This window comes from Oncorhynchus keta, unplaced genomic scaffold (assembly GCF_023373465.1).
Source record: "Oncorhynchus keta strain PuntledgeMale-10-30-2019 unplaced genomic scaffold, Oket_V2 Un_contig_20828_pilon_pilon, whole genome shotgun sequence".
NCBI lineage: Eukaryota > Metazoa > Chordata > Actinopteri > Salmoniformes > Salmonidae > Oncorhynchus > Oncorhynchus keta.
The window spans coordinates 3,099-10,163 of NW_026282198.1; the positions used below are offsets into that span (position 1 = coordinate 3,099).

A 7,065-nucleotide genomic window follows, 5' to 3' on the forward strand; every position below is an offset into this window, starting at 1 on the left:
GTTTCATGTCAATCAAGACATGTTGACTTTATAGCTTCCTGTGCCAACCGGAAGTGCCTTAATTGATGTCTCAGGGGCTGTTTCGAGGGGTTAAAAAAGTCAGATCTTTTCAAAACTTCATTGTGTGACTAGGTAACCTCATGAACTGTAAATCAGTCATCTCCCAACAGATGTCAAAGAAAATCACACGCACACACAGCAAGGATGGAGAAAAAGTGTGGTTCTAAAGACACAGAGAGCAGGCTAATGGCATAAACATAATCTCTAGGCCGTGCCGAGTACAACGAGATATCCCGGCCATCCTGTGTTCCTTTGGTCTGAGCGAACCATTAAAAGTAGGAATGAAGCCTGCCCCACAACGCATATTTTAATTTTTGGGTGACAGAGAACGTTAGGGTGAGAAGTGCATTTGCAATATGATTCTATAAGGTCCTTGATCCCGTGCAAGCCTAATTGACCATGATGAAATTAACCCTTAATAGTTAAAAGAAGGTGTTTACAAATAGTTTGCATTGCTCGGCCATCCATAGGAATACATTGCCTGCACCAGTCTAATTTCAACCTGAAGTCTATATAGCATGAATGCCGTATGAACCTGTCATTGGTAACAGTCCATCAGCCAGTATGAGTGGGGTCTACCTGTGTTGATTCTAGGCTTCCTAACCAACCGGAAGTGGTTAAAATCACCCTAAAGGTGATTTTTCCATTACCTGCTCAGCCAGTTTGATCAGACATAGTCAATTTTCAACCCTGAGTAAATCAAATTTCATAACGTAAAGGACTTAAAACACAGGATTCTGTAAAAGCATAGCCCAGTGAAGACATGGGTTACTTATAGCTTCCTGTGCCAACCGGAAGTGCCTTAATGGTGTCTCAGGGGCTAGTTTGAGGGGTTAAAAAGTCAGATCTGTCCAAAACTTCATATGTGTGATTAGGCAACCCTCATGAACTGTAAATCAGTCATTTTTCCCATAAAATTTCAAAGAAAACTAAATCACACAGACACACAACTTGAAGGAGGGACGTATTGGGGGTTGTAGAGACAGACAGTGCCTGGCAATAGTTAGCTTTGTTCGAGCTAAAAAAGAACCGTCAGACCTAGAGTTCCGAAACTTTAGAAACCTGTTCTAGACCTCGGGTCGATAGTGCGTGGTGAAGTTAGGTGGTTCCTAAGGTCCTGATCCTGTGTTCTTGGACCGTGTGGCATTAACCCTTAATAGCGTTTATCAAAGCAGTTTGCAATGATTTCAATTCATTTTGACCATTACGAAAATATTTTAACCATTTTGAAAAGTCTCAGAGACACAAGACTAGTGCATTGAACCGGCTTCTGGCAACCATAGAGTGAAAAAAATCACCTAAAAGTGTTTTTCCATTAGCTGCCTGCAGTTTGGATAGACAAGCATTCAACCCTGTGTAAATATCACTGCTCGGCCATCACTGGATTCATAAAAGCATAGCCCAGTCAGGATATTATACATTCCTGCAGCCTTAATTTGTCTCAGGGGCTGCATGATCTGTCCAAATTCGTGATTGGGGTTGAACCATTATTGCAAATTCACATGACTTTGCAAAACTGACCACAGAACAACATAAACAAATGGGGGGACATGACAGTGAATATCAACACTAAAAGGTGATGTTCAAATTAGGGCCTGCTCCAGACATATATGATAGTTGGCTTCTAAATGAGTTGGAGAAAAGTGGGTTTGGTGTCAATTGGTATCAGTTTGCGTCAAAATGACATCTAATTGACTGATGGACACTGACTTGCTAGTTGACTTTGTACATTAGCAATATGTTTAAACGGAGTGGGACCATCACCTAAAAGGACATTCTGAAATCAACCCTAACGAGCCGAAATGGAGATGAACCAGAATCACTGCCCAGCATCTATGTGTTTTACGTTTTTATTATGTTCATCGGGCCAGTCAATTTTGCAGTTTTTATGAGCATTTCAAATTTCATATGGTATCAGCACATTGAACCATATTGCAAATGCGCAGTGACTTTGCATTAAATATGTTTGAGAAAACATAAACAAATGGACATGATGAAATCAAACAACAGGTGATGGAAATGAACAACTATCACTGCTCAGCCATCCTGTGTCCATCAGACCAGTCAATTTTGCATTTTTGAGCATGTCAAATTTCATATGGTAAATGCACATTGAACATATTGCAAATGCACGCGCACTTGCAATATGATTCTATAGTGTAAAAACATCACCTAATGGACATGATGAAATCAACACAACGAGTGATGGAAATGTACAACTATCACTGCTCGGCCATCCTGTGTCCATCAGACCAGTCAATTTTGCATTTTGAGCATGTCAAATTTCATATGGTAAATGCACATTGAAACATATTGCAAATGCGCGCGCACTTGCAATATGATTCTATAGTGTAAAACATCACCTAATGGACATGATGAAATCAACACAACGAGTGATGGAAATGTACAACTATCACTGCCCGGCCATCCTGTGTTCCATCAGACCAGCATTAATTTTGACCGGTAAAATGCATTTACAACCATATTTTTCATTTGGGTTACAGTTGCACAACAATGCAAAATGCGTGCATTTGCAATATGATTCTATAGTGAAAAACATCACCTAATGGACATGATGAAATCAACACAACGAGTGATGGAAATGTACAACTATCACTGCTCGGCCATCCTGTGTCCATCAGACCAGTCAATTTTGCATTTTTGAGCATGTCAAATTTCATATGGTAAATGCACATTGAAACATATTGCAAATGCGCAGCGACTTGCAATATGATTCTAAAAGTGAAAAACATCACCTAATGGACATGATGAAATCAACACAACGAGTGATGGAAATGTACAACTATCACTGCTCGGCCATCCTGTGTCCATCAGACCAGTCAATTTTTGCATTTTTGAGCATGTCAAATTTCATATGGTAAATGCACATTGAAACATATTGCAAAATGCGCACTTGCAATATGATTCTATAGTGAAAAAACATCACCTAATGGACATGATGAAATCAACACAACGAGTGATGGAAATGTACAACTATCACTGCTCGGCCATCCTGTGTTCCATCAGACCAGTCAATTTTGCATTTTTGAGCATGTCAAATTTCATATGGTAAATGCACATTGAAACATATTGCAAATGCGCGTGCATTTGCAATATGATTCTATAGTGTAAAAACATCACCTAATGGACATGATGAAATCAACACAACGAGTGATGGAAATGTACAACTATCACTGCTCGGCCATCCTGTGTCCATCAGACCATCAATTTTGCATTTTTGAGCATTTCAAATTTCATATGGTAAATGCACATTGCACAACAATGCACGTGCATTTGCAATATGATTCTATAGTGAAAAAACATCACCTAATGGACATGATGAAATCAACACAACGAGTGATGGAAATGTACAACTATCACTGCTCGGCCATCCTGTGTCCATCAGACCAGTCAATTTTGCATTTTTGAGCATTTCAAATTTCATTTATGGGTAAATGCACATTGAAACATATTGTAAAATGCGCGTGCATTTGCAATATGATTCTATAGTGTAAAAAACATCACCTAATGGACATGATGAAATCAACACAACGAGTGATGGAAATGTACAACTATCACTGCCCGGCCATCCTGTGTTCCCATCAGACCAGCATTAATTCAGAATGATTTAAATGCATTTACAACCATATTTTTATTTTTGGTTACCAGTTGCACAACAATGCACGTGCATTTGCAATATGATTCTATAGTGTAAAAACATCACCTAATGGAGATGATGAAATCAACACAACGAGTGATGGAAATGTACAACTATCACTGCTCGGCCATCCTGTGTTCATCAGACCAGTCAATTTTGCATTTTTGAGCAAGGTCAAATTTCATATGGTAAATGCACATTGAAACATATTGCAAATGCACGTGCACTTGCAATATGATTATATAGTGAAAAAAACATCACAAAATGGACATGATGAAGTCAACACAACGAGTGATGGAAAGGAACAACTATCACTGCCCGGCCATCCCGAGTTCATCAGGCCAGTCAATTTTGCATTTCTGCAGGATTTTTGAGCATGTCAAATTTCTTACGTCATTTGGCCCACAAAAAATCCTTATGCACAATTTAAAAAAATATATAAAAAAATATGATAATAAAATTGGACAAAAGTATATTCATACAGTTCTTACACATGTGTAATTGACAAAAAAATTGAAAGAATTTCAAAAAACGGTCCAGAAAGCACTTTTTTAAGGGTGTGTGAAGTTTTTTACAAAATTTTGACATTTTTGACTTTTGACTTTTGACTTCCTATGAAATCATATTGGAATTGGACAAAACATATTCCTTATGCGCATGTAAAAAAAAAAAAAAAAAAAAATTATGATAATAAAATTGGACAAAAGTATATTCATACAGTTCTTACACATGTGTAATTGACAAAAATCGAAAGAATTTCGAAAAACGGTCCAGAAAGCACTTTTTATGGGTGTGTGAAGTTTTTACAAAATTTTGACATTTTTGACTTTTGACTTTTGACTTCCTATGAAATCATATTGGAATTGGACAAAACATATTCCTTATGCGCATATAAAAAAAATTAAAAAAATTATGATAATAAAATTGGACAAAAGTATATTCATACAGTTCTTACACATGTGTAATTGACAAAAATCGAAAGAATTTCGAAAAAACGGTCCAGAAAGCACTTTTTATGGGTGTGTGAAGTTTTTACAAAATTTTGACATTTTTGACTTTTGACTTTTGACTTCCTATGAAATCATATTGGAATTGGACAAAACATATTCCTTATGCGCATATAAAAAAATTAAAAAATTATGATAATAAAATTGGACAAAAGTATATTCATACAGTTCTTACACATGTGTAATTGACAAAAAAATCGAAAGAATTTCGAAAAACGGTCCAGAAAGCACTTTTTTAAGGGGTGATAAGTTTTTGAAAAAGTTCATTTTTTCAAAATTTTACTTTTGGACATTAATTTGGGTTACATATCCAATATGAAAACCCGGTGGAGCGCATTTGCCCCCTGTTGAATTTTTTAAAGTGTTACAACTGGCAATTACCATATGGCATTTGCAATACACTTTGGATGAATCAACGCCGAATTGGGTGGTATTGGCCAATGTGTATATGGTTTGTCCGATGCCAATGACATGCCATTCATTTTTGTCCAATACAGGGGGGTATTCCCTTTCAGTTGTAAAATTCTCACTTTCTGTAGGCTATGCCTGGTGGCCCATTCACTGCTGACAAGCCTGTTGTCGTGGCCGAGTGGTTAAGGCGATGGACTAGAAATCCATTAGGATCTTCCTGCGCAGGTTCGAATCCTGCCGACAACGAAATGGAATTTTCTTGACCGCTCCGGAGGTGGAAGTTTAGTCGTGTTTCTTAAACCAAACATATCCTTACAGATCTCCACAAGTACAAAGGGATTAGTTGTCCATTTGGGATAGGATCCCACCTCACAACTTTACACACGGGGTTATCCATTCTTCTAGCTCTATAGGCCACACTAGCATAGGTTACAGGTTTGTAGTCAAGCCACAGATTTCAGGTGAGATCTCATGATACACTCAACAATACAACAACACGATACTCATGAATAACCATTAAGCCATTTGCTAAGATTTCCCCCATTTTCACATGTGGAAACCTGTTGTCACTATTACCCTGACGGATAGCTCCAGACACTTTTTGGTCCTATCTGAGGCATTTTTAAATTCATGTCAAAATGGCCATATTCTGAAGATACTCTTAAAGTCTGCAGGGTAATCGAACTGGCCACATCTAAAGTCATTGGTGAGAAACCTTATTAAACCCTAAAAGAAAAAGTAAAAACACGATTGCATTGAAAATAACCATTAAGTCATTCAGGTCGCAGACTCCCCTATAGCCATGGTTTGAAACCCACTCCTGACAACTTTTTAGCGCCTGCATGTCATGCACCTTTGTAAAATCCAGTTGAAAAATAAATGACTTAAGGTAATGTAAATGACACCTCGTTAATATGAGTAGTGAATAACTATCGTATTTTTAATATTCTGCAAAAACAGCTAGTTGATGAGAGGCTGAAAGAGAATTGCAAGAATCGCGCAATTTCACAGGCGGGCCACAAACAGGCGAATAACAAAAAGCATCTCGGAACGCACAACTCGTCGGTCGTTGTCAGTGGATTGTATTGGCGGGAAGAACAAAAATATCGTCTGCAGGGTAATCGAAGTCGCCGCATCTAATGTCATGCCACAGGTCACAGGTAAGCTGCCTTGTTAAACCCGAAAAATAAATAAAAACACGATTGCGTTGAAAATACCCATTAAGCCATTTGTTAAGATTTCCCCCATGTGGACCTGTTGTCACTCTTACCCTGATGATTGCTGATATTTCCATACACTTTTTCGGTCTTATCTGAGGAATTTGATCATTTATATCAGAATGGCCATATTCTGAGGCCAGTTTAGCGTTCATTCAATGACGATTTACTACTCTTTTCCATTGAAGGTCATATTGAGGTTAAATCAATGACTGAAGTTTTTGAAAGTGCAAGTCGGTATCGTGCATAAATTTACTGGTCTCTGTGGTGATTTTAGAAGGCTGTGCCTATTTCTACTTTTACCCCATACTCTTTAACCCGATACCCAAGTACTGTGCTGTAGTCAGGATGGCCGAGCGGTCTAAGGCGCTGCGTTCAGGTCGCAGTCTCCCATGGACTATCTCTCGGTGCACTATATAAAGTCAAAGTGAGTGTGATTAACAGCTGTTGCATTTTCACCATGTATCTTTGTGTCACTCAAAAAGTGGAAGAAATTGCATATACTGCAGCCATAATTTGTAGCACAGATTGTTGGTTGAAATACAAACTAATCTTGCCTACTTATTTCAAAGCGAGGGCACATATTTCAGCCTTGTGGGAAGAAACGGACAGAGTTGACAAAAAGCTTACAGCAACTGGCATTCCCAGGCGGTCTCCCATCCAAGTACCAACCAGGCCCGGCCCTGCTTAGCTTCTGAGATCAGACAAGAGT

At 38.3% G+C, this 7,065-nt stretch overlaps 1 non-coding gene across 1 annotated transcript; it reads left to right on the forward strand.

Annotated features, from left to right (window-relative positions):
• Positions 1–5,300: 5,300 nt before the first annotated feature.
• Positions 5,301–5,382, forward strand: trnas-aga (transfer RNA serine (anticodon AGA)). The gene has a single exon. It is a non-coding gene; the product is annotated as a tRNA-Ser (tRNA).
• The last annotated feature ends 1,683 nt before the right edge of the window (positions 5,383–7,065 follow it).